The sequence below is a fragment of the Hemitrygon akajei genome, unplaced genomic scaffold, assembly GCF_048418815.1.
Source record: "Hemitrygon akajei unplaced genomic scaffold, sHemAka1.3 Scf000049, whole genome shotgun sequence".
NCBI classification, from domain to species: Eukaryota; Metazoa; Chordata; class Chondrichthyes; order Myliobatiformes; family Dasyatidae; genus Hemitrygon; species Hemitrygon akajei.
Genome location: NW_027331935.1, coordinates 1,798,107 through 1,812,969, shown reverse-complemented (window position 1 = coordinate 1,812,969; position 14,863 = coordinate 1,798,107). Strand labels below are relative to the sequence as shown.

General features: G+C 46.4%; 2 non-coding genes across 2 annotated transcripts; one reads left to right on the top strand and one right to left on the bottom strand.

Moving 5' to 3' along the window:
* Positions 1–3,820: 3,820 nt before the first annotated feature.
* trnal-uaa (transfer RNA leucine (anticodon UAA)) lies at positions 3,821–3,936 on the bottom strand. The gene is made up of 2 exons: positions 3,899–3,936; positions 3,821–3,866 (listed from the first exon to the last, which is right to left on the bottom strand). It is a non-coding gene; the product is annotated as a tRNA-Leu (tRNA).
* Positions 3,937–10,064: 6,128 nt separating this feature from the next.
* Positions 10,065–10,136, top strand: trnac-gca (transfer RNA cysteine (anticodon GCA)). Its single transcript has one exon. It is a non-coding gene; the product is annotated as a tRNA-Cys (tRNA).
* Positions 10,137–14,863: the final 4,727 nt, after the last annotated feature.

Genomic DNA, 14,863 nt, shown 5'->3' with positions numbered 1-14,863 from the left:
TCTCGAAACACTTCATGATGATGGATGTGTGTGCAACGGGACGGTAGTCATTTAGGCAGGACGCTGAAGACTTCTTCGGCACGGAGACGATGGTGGCGATTTTGAAGCTCATTGGAACGGTGGCGCTGCTCAGGCAGATGTTGAAGATGTCAGTGAAAACATCTGCTAGCTGGTCTGCACATCCTCTGACTCTCTATCAGGGATGTTGTCTGGTCCAGCAGCCTTCCGTGGGTTGACCCTGCACAGGGTTCTTCTCACATCGGCCACAGTGAGACACAGCACTTGGTCATTTGTAGGAGGGGTGGACTTCCTCGCCGTCACTTCATTTTCCGCCTCAGAACGGGCGTAGAAGTTATTCAGCGCATCTGGGAGGGAGGTATCACCTGCACAGTCAGTTGATGGTGTCCTGTAATTGCTGATGCTCTGGATGCCCTTCCACATGCGCCGCGTGTCGCCACTCTCCTGGAAGTGGCTGTAGATTAGCTGGGCGTGTGCACGCTTTGACCCTCTGATAGCTCGGAATAGTTTGGCCCTTGCTGTTAATAGAGCTGCCTTGTCGCCTGCTCTGAAGGTGGAGTCGCGGGTCCTGAGCAGCGCACGCACCTCCTCGGCCATCCATGGCTTCTGGTTAGCGCGTATAGTGATGGTCTTGGACAGAGTAACATCATCAATGCACTTGCTGATGTAGCTGGTCTCTGATGCTGTGTACTCCTCTAAGCTAGTAGAGTCGCCATCAGTTGCAGCCTCCCTAAAGATGTTCCAGTCAGTGTGCTCAAAGCAGTCTTGAAGAGCAGAGATGGCTCCTGCTGGCCAGGTTTACACCTGCTTCTGAACTGGTCTGGAGCGTCTTACGAGCGTTCTGTATGCTGGGATTAGCATAATATAAATGAGGTTTGAGTAACCGAGCTGGGGGCGGGGCTCTACCCGGTACGCGTCGGTGATGTTTGTATAAGCAAGGTCCAACGAGCCCCACTCCCCCCGTTACAAAGTCCACATACTGATGGAATTTGGGGAGCACTGACTTTAGGTTCATGTGGTAAAAGCCACCGGCGACAATAAACAGTCCATCGGGGTGTGCGCTCTGCAGTTCGCTAATAGCCCCGTTCAGTTCACAGAGCGCCTCCTTAGCATTAGGAATGTAGACCAAAGGTGAATTCCCGTGGTAAATAAAATGGTCTGCATCTAACAGCCACAAACCCCACTTGCGATGAGCAGTGTCTGGAATCCAGCACAGAGTTCTTACACCATTCCGTGTTGATGTAAATACACACACCACCACCGCGAGTCTTACCGGAGAGAGCTGCATCCGTGTCCGCTCGAAATAAGGCGAGCCCGTGTAGCTGAATGGCAGGGTCCGAAATTCCATGAGTGAGCCATGTCTCTGTGAAAACATACGCAGAGCAGACTCTGTACTCCCGCCGAGTATTTCGTTGAAGTCGGATGTAGTCCACTTTATTGTCCAGGGGAGCGGACATTAGAAACAGAATGGACGGGAGAGCCGGCCGGCTCGGGTTCGCTTTTTGCCTGGCTCGGACCCCTGCCTGCTTGCCTCGCTTCCGCTTTCTCGCACATCGGTTACGATGTCTCCATCTCCGGTTACCAGCATCTGGGGAGTCCGAGGAATTTAGGCCCATTCCCCTCAGCAAGCCGACGTCGCGTAATTCAGCCAGCAGATCTTTGTGGAGGTTTGTTTTTGGGCGATCTCTGTATTGTAGTGGTAGCTGGCGATGGTAGCTAGCCGCTCTGTTATCCATGTACCCTAATCGAAAATTGAGTATTAAACTTAAATTTGAAAATTAAATTAAAGTAACACCAGGTCTGAAAGGCCGCTGCTGCCGGGCCGCGCCAGTTACAAGCTTCAGTAGCGAGATGGGAGAGACTGCACACACAGCAACTGTTCTCTGGGTGCTTCAGCTTTTTTTTTCTTTTCAATAACCTTGTCACCGAGTTGCTTGGAGTGTTCTTTTGTCTTCTTCGTGCAGCTTTTGCCAGGACATTGACGCAACAGGGAATGGTCCCGGTGTAATTGAAACATCCTGACTGCACACAGTGATCTCCATTTAATTAATTATAGGAATTCTAAAACCAATTGGCTGCACCAGTGATGATTTGGTGTGTCATATTAAAGGGGGTGAATACACATAGAATGGATTTTTTTTTATCACTTTGTAGATTTCCTTCTCATTTTGACACGAAATAGTCTTTCTGTTATTCAGTGCAAAAAAAATTAAGCCAGTGTGGATTAATGGTGTAAAAAAAAAAGCATGAAAACTTTGAAGTTGGGTTTGAATACTTTCTGTAGGTGCCTTTACAGTAGGACCGATGTTGTCCTTGATCCTGCTGAATGTGTGTTCTCACTCCTTTATGTCTGCTGCCCAATGGAAGGTGTGAGAAGACGGAATGATAGGAGCGGGAAAGGTCTTTTGATTATGTTAACTGCTTTCCGAGGGCAGCAGGAAATGCAGCCGGAGTCAATGGAGGGAGGAAAGTTTCTGTGGCAGACTGTACTATGATCACTAAGTCCTTCTCTACTATGACTTCAGAAATTGTCACACCTCTCTCATCTGGACTCAACATCATTTACAATTACTGAGCCTACTCACCACGCTGATCAAGAATCCCTTTCACAAGAATCAGAATCGGGTTTAATATCACCGGCATGTGTTGTGAAATTCTAAAACTGTTCCCATCAGGTAGTAGGTACAGAAGCCTGAAGGCAAACACTCGGCGATTCAGGAACAGCTTCTTACCCTCTACCATGCGATTCCTAAATGGGCACTCAAACCTTACGTCACTTTTTCAATGTTGCGGAAAAGGTATTACTCGGACACGAAGGGAGATCGCTTTTGAAAGTCTTTATTATAACATGATACGTATTATGGAGAGCTCAACCTCTTAAAGCAGAGTTCCTGAGACTCCCCCAAAGTACACAGACTTTTCTCATTGTGCAGACATAGTGTATGCTATCAAAAGCTTCCAAGCATGTTTGTGAAATACAGAATGCAAGCAGATAATTCCTTTACTCAATAATCATGTCTCAGCACAGTACAAAATTATATAATCAGGTTACTATTTTCCTTATCTATTGGAAGCTACTTCTGCCTGCAGCCTTGAAGCGAGAACAGTTACACAGTTCAAGTATGGAAGAAACAGAACATCCCTCAGTCCAGGAGGAGTTGAAGGCTGCTGTGTAAAGAAAAAAACCTCTTTAACCCCTTAGTATCTGGCTAATAACAAAATTTCTTCCACAGATCTCCTTGTTGATCTTTTCCAGATCAACAATCCTCACATGGTAATTCCTCCACTTCCTCATAAGCGGGTTCATATACATAGGGGAAGGGTCTTTACTTTGCAGGGTAGAACTTTTCGCCCCATCAGTGTACTTGGACTGGGACACTGGGACATTACATGTACCTTAGGGCTGGTCGAAGTCCCTTTTATCAACTGACTACAGCCCATCCTCAAGAACCCACATACACAACACCCCAAAACACATACCACAGTCACTATTATAATTCCATGCATGAACTATTTTCCCGATCCGGGGAAGCATTCCCATAGCCCTTCCCACCGGTATCCTCCGCCATTAAATGTTTTCAAATTGTTCTCCCATCTTCATCATCTCCACAACCTTTTCCATTACGTGCTGGTTCAAGTCAGTTATATTTTCTGAAATATCAGGGATGTAGGTACAACATTCTTTCCCTACCATATTATCTTAATTGCTTCTTTCTCATACTCCCAAACAGTCCACGCTTTGGTCGCTCAGTAAAATTACAGTGATTGCATTATAAAAACAGCACGTGAAAAACAGAGTATTTGTCAGGAGTGGGGCTCGAACCCACGCCTCCAGGTGGAGACCAGAACACTCGCGTTTACTAGGAAGCGACATGCTCGCATTAAGTCAGGCGCATTAGACCACTCGGCCACCCTGACAGCCCCTGCAGTACTCTCTCCACATGCCAGATAAACAGCTGTATTTCGGAATAGTCTGACTGACTGTTTTGTTGAGCGGGTATACATATAAACACACTCTATATCCTGGGATTTTAAATGAATATGGACGGGATGCATTTTCTCAGATTGCCGAGCATGTGCGGAATCAGAGCGTACAGCATCACAGCACTGGAATTGTGCTGCACTCCATTCAGGCCATCCTCCAGAGAAAGGATGACGCGGATTCGGAGAGTGTGCAGAAGAGCATCACCAAGATGCGACTTGAATTAGACTGTTTGTGCAATAACGAGAGTTTAGTCAAACTTGTTCTTTTTCTCTGGAGCATCGGAGATGAAGGGGGATCTGACAGACGTTTCTTAGATTTTCAGGCATAGATATTGGTAGAGCAGCAGAAATTATCTCCGCTCCAGGGTTTACATGCCTTAAAACGATCCCCTCTTAGGGCATACATTTCAACTAAGATGGGATCGTTTTAAACAAGATGTGCCAACACACTATCACTCTATGTCGGCAAGACCAAGGACTGATTGTTGTCTTCAGCAGAGGGAAAACCAAAGGGTTTTGAGCTAGTTCTCCTTGGAGGATCAGAGGCGGGGCGCGTATTTAACTTTAAATGGTTGGTATGACTATTTCCTCCGCTTTCTTAGGAGAATGCGGAGATTCAGCATGACATCAAAAACCTTAATGTGCTTCTATAGTTGTGTCGTAGAGAGTATATTGTCTGTCATACACAACAAGTGTATGGGACATTGGAAAAAATGTTGAATTTCCCCATGGGGATGAATAAAGTATCTATCTATCTATCTATCTGTCCGCAACAAGACGTGGTACGGAAATACCGTACCTTTGAAGGGAAATCTTTAAAAAGTTAATGAATTCGGCCCAGTCTATCACAGGAAATCACTCCCAAACATTAAGCAGATCCACATAAAACGATGTCATCGGAAAACAGCATCCACCGTCAGAGGACGTCACCATCCTGCCATGCTCTTATTGCGCTGCTGTCATCGGGCAGATGGTACAGAAGCCTCAGGACTCGCACCACCACGTTCAAGAACAGTTACTACCCATCAGCAATCAGACCTTTGATCAACAGGTGATAATGTACGCTCACATGTCCATCCATTAAATTATCTGACAACCAATGATTTCACTTCAGAAACTTTTATATATTGAATAGCTGAGTAGTCCAGGAAGAGCTCAGCAGACCAGGCAGCATCTGTGGAAAAGCGTAAGCAGTCGAAGTTTCGGGTCGAGATCCTTCACCGTGTATTTTTTTTTCCTGAATAAATCACTCATTCGGTGTACGGTGACCTGTTGCAATACGATGAACAGTGTCAAAAACATAATCTTATCCTCCAACAGTTTTTCTAATCCACCTCAACAACCCAGGGTTTGTTTACAGAAACAATGTCGCCTCGATTGAACGCTTAAAGACAAATTTTGTCAGGAGTGAGATTCGAACCGACGACCCCAGACGTCGGAAGACTTTCATTCCTTGAGTCTAGCGCCTTAGATCACTCGGCCATCCTGACAACTTTTGATGTGTGTTTGAGAACGGAATAAATGCCTGATTTGTAAGAAACGTCATATCCACTCAACCACATATATCATCCTGTCAATCGGAAATGAAAGCGAGAGTGTTACAGTTTGTTTAGGTTAGGCAACTTCTGTGTAAAGTAAAGCTGTAAAATATTACAATTCGAAGACTCGTGAGACGCGTCTCGGCAAGAATTTGGGAAGGACGTTTGTTGAGATGGATGAGAACGCTTGGAAGACTCATCGCTTTCGCATTTAGGGAAGCGGAGAAATAAACGTTTATAGACAGGACTGAATCTAAAAACTGTGTGGGAGTTGATCGCAACAATGTCAACAGAAACTGAACGCAGGAGGTTCAATTATAGCCGGCGACGCTGCTTTACAGATGGATGTTGGAAAGTAGACTATAGGGTCCAATAATCTGATGAATTTGGAATAAAGCGAAGGTTCAATGACAGTCAGAATGTTTTTCAGGTTTGTAGGTCAATGTTTAATCTGAGAATGGAGACGGAAACAGGGACTTTTGGACGTTAGAGCAGCGGCCTTTCTGAGAGATGGGACGCTTAACAGAACGTAATTCGCTCAGGTTCTCAGATCCAGTGTTAAAGGCACAGAACACATTAAAGTAAGACAGGGACAAGCGGGCAGCCACCGTCTAAGTAAAAGGCTCCTCGCGGGATGTGGAAGGCGGGGATACCTCCGGAGTTCCTGATGACGACACCCGCGAGAAGCGCGCACAGCTGCATCTTGTAACAATCCGCCCTATGGTGTAATGGACTAGGACATACAGAGTGGTAGATACACCCACGGTGCAGGACACAGGGATCTGTGGGACAGTTAGGAAGAGGAAAGGATTTAAAGAGGCAGTGCAGACTATCCCTATGGCCATCACCATCAGAAACATCTGGATGCGGTTTGTGGTTGGATGACCTGGTAGGGAAAATCCACAGCGGTCGGACCTCTGGCACTGAGTCTGGTTTTCTGACTCAAAAGGGAAGGGGAAGACAGATTCCTGGATGGTATGTTACCTCCCGGGTGCCAGGGTCAGGGACAACGTGGATCAAATCCTGAACATTTTTCAGCAGGAGCGTGAGCAGGCAGCGGTTGTGGTCCGTTTAGGTACCAATGACATCGGAGTGACGACTTTCTGCAATGGAGATTCAGAGAGTTAGGTGCTGAGGAGGAGGGCAGGATCTTCGGGGTTGTGACAGCGACACGTGGCGCGTCCTAATGAGGCGAGAAATGGAAATATGATGCAGATTAACACGTGGCTAAGGGTTTGGTATAGGAGACAGGCCATAAGATTTTTCGATCACTGATCTCTTTTCCAGGGAAGCTGAGACCTGTGGATAAAGACGGTTTGTGCGTAACTGGAAGTGTAGTAATATCTTGTCGGAAGGTTAGCTAGCGCTGTATGATGAAGCTTAAACTACATTTACAGGGGAATTGGAACCAGGGTGCCAGAACAGCTGGTGCGGAAATTGTGCAGACATGTTGATAAGATCTCACACAACGTCAGGAATGCAATCATTGAGCAAGGTCTGACTGGTGACCTGAGGTGCGTATATTTCAGTGGTAGAAGTATCTGAGAATAAGCCGGTGAACTCACTGCTTGGATCAAAACCTGGAATCATGGTATCTGAGCCGATAATGAGACTGGGTTGCAGGAGAGTCTGGTCTGGCAGTTCAGTATTTCAGAGTTCCTTTGCTGCAGAAGTGATAGAGCGGGATGGACTGAAGTAGGAGAGTAGAGTTAATGGTCAGGGAAAATTTTCGGCTGTCTTCCGTCAGTGCAGATCCTGAATTCGACTAATCCATGTCCCTCTCCTCCGCGGGGTCGTTTAACGCGCTCAAAGGCACGGACAGACGCGCAATGGGTGAAACCGCAAACAAGGAAAGGTATGATCACGTTAATGTGGATAGATTACTGACCACCCAATGATCAAAAGTATTTAGACGGCCAACTTTGTGGAGATATCGCTGTGTATTGCAGGAGCATTACGGTTGTGAGAGTAGGTGTTTTTAACATTCCGCACGTTGAATGTTAATTCCACACTTGTAAAGGACAAGATGGGTAGGTGATCGTTCAGGATATTTTTTTTTTCTTTTGTGCGTTGACGAACCAACGAGAGCGTGCGCGATATTTGATCTGCTATGATGAAATAAATGAGACAGGACAAGCGATAAAAGATTGATTTAACGACCACTTTGTAACTCGTGATTACAATGCCATCGGTTTCAATATAAATATAGAAAAAAGATCGTTCTAGTCCGTGCGTTGAGATTTTTCGTTGGGGAAGGTCAATTTAGACGGTAATGAAACACATTTAGCGATTGTCGATTGGGGCAGGATGTTTTCTGTTAAGTGGGACGCGTTCAGAAATGAAAATCGGAGCGTAGAAAGTTCGTATGTGCCTGTCAAAGATAAAGATAAAGACAACTAGAGTGAATAACCTTGGTTTTCAAGAGTAATGATTTTTGGCACCTCGGTCCCGATGCCGGCGGAGACGGACGAGGTCCCTCACTGTGATTTGGCTCCTGTTTTCACTAAAGACACGTAGACCTCTGGGGGAGAGTTTGTGGTGTAGAGGACACTAAATGAGCCTAATCCGGCCGGATTGTTATTTCTTCAAATAATTCCAACAGATTTTTGAGGCCAAGTTTTCCCTTGACGGAACCATGCTGTCTCTGGTCTACTTTATCATGTGTCTCCAAGTCCCCTGAGACTTCAGCCTTAATGATTGACTCCAACATCTTCTCATCCGCTGTGGTCAGACTGAGCAGCTTAGATTTTCCCTTTCTTCGGACTCTCCATGCTTGAAGTGTGAAGTGATACTGGCAATTTTCCAGTCCTCCGAAAACATTCTAGAACCGAGTGGTTGTTGCAAGATCATCACTAATACCCCACCATGTCTTCAGCCAGCGCTTTTTAAACTCTGGGGTGTACAGCATCTGGTCCATCCAGTCTACCTTCAGACTCTTGAGTTAGTCACTTACCTTCTGTCCCGTTATGGTAACTTCACACACTTCATACCCCTGACACCAGGAACTTCCATCACGCGGCTGGTGTTTTCCAGACTGAAGACTGATGCAAAATATTATTTAGTTCGTCCGGTATTTCAAGGTCCTAAAGTGCTACATCTCCAGCATCGCTGTCAGCGATCCGATGTTCAATCTCGCTACTTTTCTTACTTTATGTATCAGAAGAAAATTTTGGTAACTTTGATAATATTATTAGTCAGCTTACTTTCGTACTCTATCTTTACCTTCATAATGCTTTCCCAGTACTCCAACTTCCAACTAATATTGCTCAATTGTACTTTTTATTACTCAATTGCTCTTTTGCTTTTTATGTTGGTTTTGAAATCTCGTATTAAGACCTTAGGATATACGAAAGAAGTAGGCCATATGGCCTATTCAGTCTGCTTCGCCAGTCAATCATGGGCTGATCCCAAACATCCATCATTCCCACGACCCTGTCTCTTCACCCCTTATCCTTTGAGGCCCTGTCTAATCAAGAACCCATCTATCTCTGACATAAATACACCGAGTGGCCTGGTCTCTCAGCCGCCCGTGGCAACAAATTCCACAGATTTACCACCCTCTGACTAAACAAATTTCTCCTCATCTCAGTTCTAAATAGACGTCCTTCAATCCTGAAGTCGTACCCTCTTGTCCTAGAATCCCCTACAATGGGAAATAACTTCGCCATTTCTGATCTGTTTAGACATTTTAAAATTCGGAATGTTTATATGATATCCGGCTCATTCTCCTGAACTCCATGGAATACAACCCAAGAGCTGCCAAAAGTTCCTCATACGGTAACCCTTTCATTTCTCGAATCATTAAGGTGAATCTTCACTGAGCCATCTCAAACAGCAGTACACATTTCTAAAATAAGAATCTCAAATTGCACACAATACTCTAATGTGGTCTCACGAGTGCCTTATAGAGCCTCAACATCACATCCCTGCTCTTATATACTATACATCGAGAAAGTAATGCCAACGGTGCATTCGACTTCCTCAGAAACGTTTCAACTTGGAGGGAAACCTTCAGGGTATCTTGCCCAAGAACCCCCAAGTCCCTCTGATCTCTGTACTTTGAATTCCCTCTCCATCCAAATAATTGTATGCATGTTTAGTCTTTTCCTTCAAAATGCATGGCCGTACAATTTCCAACATTGTATTTCATTTTCCACTTCTTTCCCTATTCCCCTAAACTACCTACGTCGCTCTGCAAGCTCTGTTTCCTCGACACTACCCGCTCCACACTAATGCTGCACCAGTGAATCACCACTGGTAACCGGCACCCAGACCAGTTGCGCAGGAGTTTCCTTTCAGAAAACTATACAGGCTTTGTCCTGTCTTGTCATGTGCCTGCAGGTACTCCGTAATCTCATCCCTAACATCGATTCCGACAACTTCCCAACCACTGATAACTGGCTAACAGGCCTTCTTAAATAGTGAAATAACGTTTGCAATTTTTCTGTCATCCGGTACGCCAGAATCTATGGATTCTTGAAAGATTATTGTTAATGCCTCCACAATCTGTAGCATTAAAAATGTGGGGGTATAGCTCAGTGGTAAAGCAACTGACTGCAGATCAAGAGGTCCCTGGTTCAAATCCAGGTGTCCCCTTCAAAAATAAACAAAAGTGACCACAGCGATGATATAGAATGTAATTTCATTTATTGAAGATTAATTGCGCTAATGTGAGGTGCTAAATTTTGCTTGGACTGATCAAAATAGGCCACACATGGTAAGTGGTCCGGCACTGAGGAATGCAGTAGAACAAAGTGATCTAGGAATAATGATGCATAGTTCCCTGAAGGTGGAATCTCATGTGGATAGGTTGGTGAAGAAAGCTTTTTCCATGCTAGCCTGTATAAATTAGAGAATTGAGCATATCGAGAATTGTGATGTAATGTTAAAATTGTACAAGACATTGGTGAGGTCAAATGTGGAGTATTGTGTACAGTTCTGGTCACCGAATTATAGGAAAGATGTCAACAAAATAGAGAGAGTACAAAGGGGATTTACTAGAATGTTAGCTGGGTTTCAGCGCCTAAGTTACCGAGAAAGGTTGAACAAGTTAGGTCTTTATTTGTTGGAGCGTAGAAGGTTGAAGGAGGCCTTGATAGAGGTATTTAAAATTATGAGGGGGATAGATAGAGTTGACGTGGATGGGCTTTTTCCATTGAGAGTAGGGGAGATTCAACCAAGAGGACATGAGGAGAGTTAAGCGGCAAAAGTTTAGGGGTAAGACGAGGGGGATCTTCTTTACTCAAAGAGTGGCAACTGTGTAGATCGTGCTTCCAGTAGAAGTGGTAGAGGCAGGTTCGATATTGTCCTTTAAAAAAATGGATAGGTATATGGACAGGAAAGGAGTGGAGGGTTATTGGCTGAGTGCAGCTCGGTGGGATGAGGTGAGAGTACCCGTTCGGCACTCTCTTGTAATTGTTATATGGTTATTCTCTCCCGCTACTTTCGTCAGAACCTGAGGGTGCATTCCATCAGGTCCAGGAGATATTTCGACCCTCAGAGCAGTTAGCTTCCTGAACACATTCTCAGTCGTAATTTTTCCTGCACAAACTTCACTTCCCTGGCGCTCCTGAATGTCCGGTATGGTGCAGACGTCTTCCACTGTAAACACTGATGCAAAATACGCATCCAATTCCTCTGTCATCTCTGCATCCCTCATTGCAATATCTCCCGCGTCATTTTCTATTAATCCAATATCGACCCTCGAATCTCTTTTACCCTTAACGTACTTAAAACAGATTAGTATCTTCATTGATATTAGTCACCAGCTTCCTCTTGTAATTCATCGTTTCCTTCCAAATGACCTTCTTTGTTTAATTCTGCAGGTTCTTAAAAGCTCCCCATTGTTTTATTTTCCCACTAGCTGTGGTTTCCTTTTCCGCCCCCTCTTTTGCTTTTACTTCGGCTCTGACTTCACTTGTCAGCCACCGTAGTGTCCTTCCTACCTTTGAAAATGTATCATTATTTTTCTTTCCTGCAAATGTCCCTTTCCAGTCAACTTCGGCCAGTTTCCCTCCCATGCCGTTGTAATTTCCTTTATTCCACTGACATACCGACACATTGGATTTTATTTTTCCCTCTCAAATATCAATATGAACTTGATAATAATGTGATCTCTGTTCCCTCAGGGTCCTTTAACCTTCAGCTCTCTGACCAGCTCCGATCATTGCACAACACCCAAACCAGCACAGCCGATCCGATAGTGGGCTGAACAACAAGCTGTTGTAAAAAGCCATCCCTTAAACATTCTGCAAATTCTCTCTCTTGTGGTCCAGTAGTGACGTGCTTTTCCCAATCCGCTTTCATGTTAATATTTCCGATGATTATCATGACATTGCCTTTCTGACGCGCATCTTCTATCTCCTGCTGTAATTGGTAAACCAACAGGCTGTTTGGACGCCTGTATATAACTGCCATTAGGGTCCTTTTACCCTTGCCATTTCTTAACTCAACCCGTGGAGACTCTACACCTTCCCATTCAATCGTATATCCTTGGACGTTCAGCTCCCGATGGCAACCATCCCTTAGCCAAGTTTCAGAGATAGCCACAACGTCATATTTGCCAAACTGCAGCTGAATTTTCAGATCGTCCATTTTATTCCTTATGCTGCGTGCACTCATCCTACTTAACGGCGACCTGTTCAGGCATATCAGCCTGTTCTAGTTGTGCCCACATTTGTCAAGGTCTTTCTGAATCGTGAATACTGAGAGAAGGTATTCATTAAGGACTTTTCCTACCTCTCCGATACCAGGCCCATATTTCCTCTGTTATTCCTGATCGGTCCTGTCGTGACACGGCTAATCCTTCAGTTCCCACATACGTGGAAAACGCCTTGAGTATTTAATCACCTTCCTAGCGATATTTTAACCCTTTCTAATCGTAGATTCCTTGCCCTCTAACTGTAGGAACGCGTCGCCCAGCACATTTGTGCCACCGGCTCTCCACACTCACCCGGCCAAGCACTGCCGCTTTCTGAGATCGGTTCTCTGCTGACCAAAACAATCCCGTCAATAAAGGGACAGCGGTTGCACTGAGGAACGTTCTCCTCACCTCTCTCTGTTTCACCTTTCAGTAAAGAGGTCTGGTTCGTTGCCACTGGCGAAATGGATTGCCCACTCATATGAGGACGAGCCCTGGATCGCCCGCCTTGCTTCGTATCAATCACCGCTTTCGGCACGCTCTCCACAAACAACGCGTTCCCATTCCGCTATTCAGTAATCACGGCACTGGCCTGTTCACCCAGCCTGACCTCGGCATCCGGTAACCAACACGTGACGGATCATAACCCACTCTCACAGTAACCACAATGTGGCGAGATTAGGAGCCCAGTTCTCGGACTTCCGTCCACCGTGTTCCTCCACTGACCCAGGGACATCGGCCCGCGTTGATAAGGGAAGCAGCCCTGAGAAAACTGTGCCCGTGTCGGGAACAGACAGATGTGTCCTGCCCCGGGGTCTTTTGCATCCCTGGTGCAAGTGTGAGAACCGGAACACATTATAAACCCCGGGCCATGCAGGTTGACGCGTAGGGTTTTGAGGGATGTTTGTGTCTCCTCGGGGATCTCAACTGGGGAAGATGAAGCCCACTGGTCACTTCTGTCTCACCGCCCGGGTTGTCGGCGCTGGAGCGGTGCACACACTGGGCAGAACGGGCAGCGGGTGTGCGATGTGATCTGCCGCTGTCTCGATGTAACTACAATAATTCTCCTGCGCTCTGTTTATGGGAAAGGGTTACAGTTTTCCGGTGTTCACATTCTCTGGTATCGGTACTGACTGTACACTATCCCGCTGATCGCCGTCCCGCCGTAGTACAACCGTTACTCCATCCAGCTGCATGACTCAATAAAGCTGACGCTGTTTGCATTAAACTGGTCTCCGTCTCTTGACAAAACCTCGCTGTATTCGGTACCGGCGAGCGTTTGGGACTGTCCGTGAAGCCCCACCGGGCGCATAGAGCAGCCTGCTCTCAGAGTAGACAATGCAGTGGCCTGAAACAGCCCATCCCGTTTCCGTCCCAACGCCTAGTCACTCTGAGGCAGCTGCCAGCTGCTGGTGAAGCCGCTTGCGGAGTGGGAGTGTGGGAATGCATAGACACATCGACGCAGATAATGTCACCAGTGGGATTTCTCTCAAGGGCCCGATGGGCTAAATAAACTCCCCTCATGATGATATCACCTGCCGTGGAAGTACTCTGGTCTGAAGCGATGGCTGAGCTGGGCAGAGTTTAGGTGAATATTAGCCGGTTGACAGACAGGGTCTCGCCCATTCCGGGACAGATGGATTTCCCAGGCTCCTCCTTCTCCAGTCCCAGGGCTATAAATCACCACGGGGTCAGTCACCGAACCCGTCTCACTAGGGATGGAGGACGGGGCCGGTGGGTGTGTGGGACTCAGGAACATTAATAGTCACTGTGGAGAGAGGAGCATTCAGTGCGGGACAAGGAGAGGAAGGCTGAGAGTGAGGGCGGGAGGCGGAGAGAAATGACTGCTCGGGGAGAGAAAAGGGTTGGGACCAAAGTAAGGGTGAATGCTCGGAAATGTGATTAGTAAAGATTGTGTGATGAAGGGGTGATAAAGGTGACTATGGAGTGATTGCGGAGTATGGGGGGCGTTTTGAGAGACGGTTAGCGAGCGTCTAGGGAGGAAGTGGCGTGTGGTTGTCGGTGGGACGTGGGGGGGATGGAGGTGATGGCGTTCGGAGAGACCGATAGCGAAGCGTCCGGGGAGAACGGCGTGGGGTTGACGATGGGTAGGGGAGGGGAGCTAGAGGTGAATATTGCGGACGGTGACATGTGGCTGAAGGTGGGGAGATCAGAATCAGAACTTCGAATCAGAATCATTGACCGTGGCAATGAGAAGAGGGTATGTTCAGGATTGAATATCCTTAATGATGGATGCCCCGTTTCTAATCATCTATTTTCGAAGATGCCTTCGATGCCGGAGAGGCTGTTTCCCGTGATGCACTCGGCTGAGATGTCTACAGCTTTTTTAAAAATTATTTTCTGTGGAAGTGATGGAAGTTCGGCCGGGTGATCATTAAAGTTTCAGGGCGGAGTTGCGGATTTGGGAGATTGACCGCCCGTTAGCACAGTGAGGAGCACGGAAGTCAGACATAGACTGTGACCCTCAGTATACCGATATCCCGGCCCGGCCTGTTCTCTCAGAGCTCACAGTAGATCTCAGCAGAGGATGCCACTGCAATCAGCCCCACCATTCTCTGCGACGATGGGTATTCAAACCTCTTCAAAGCTCCTCGTCTGCAGGGCCCCGATGGCATCAGTTCCCCGTTTTTTTTTCAAATATTCATCCGTCTGTAACTTAATT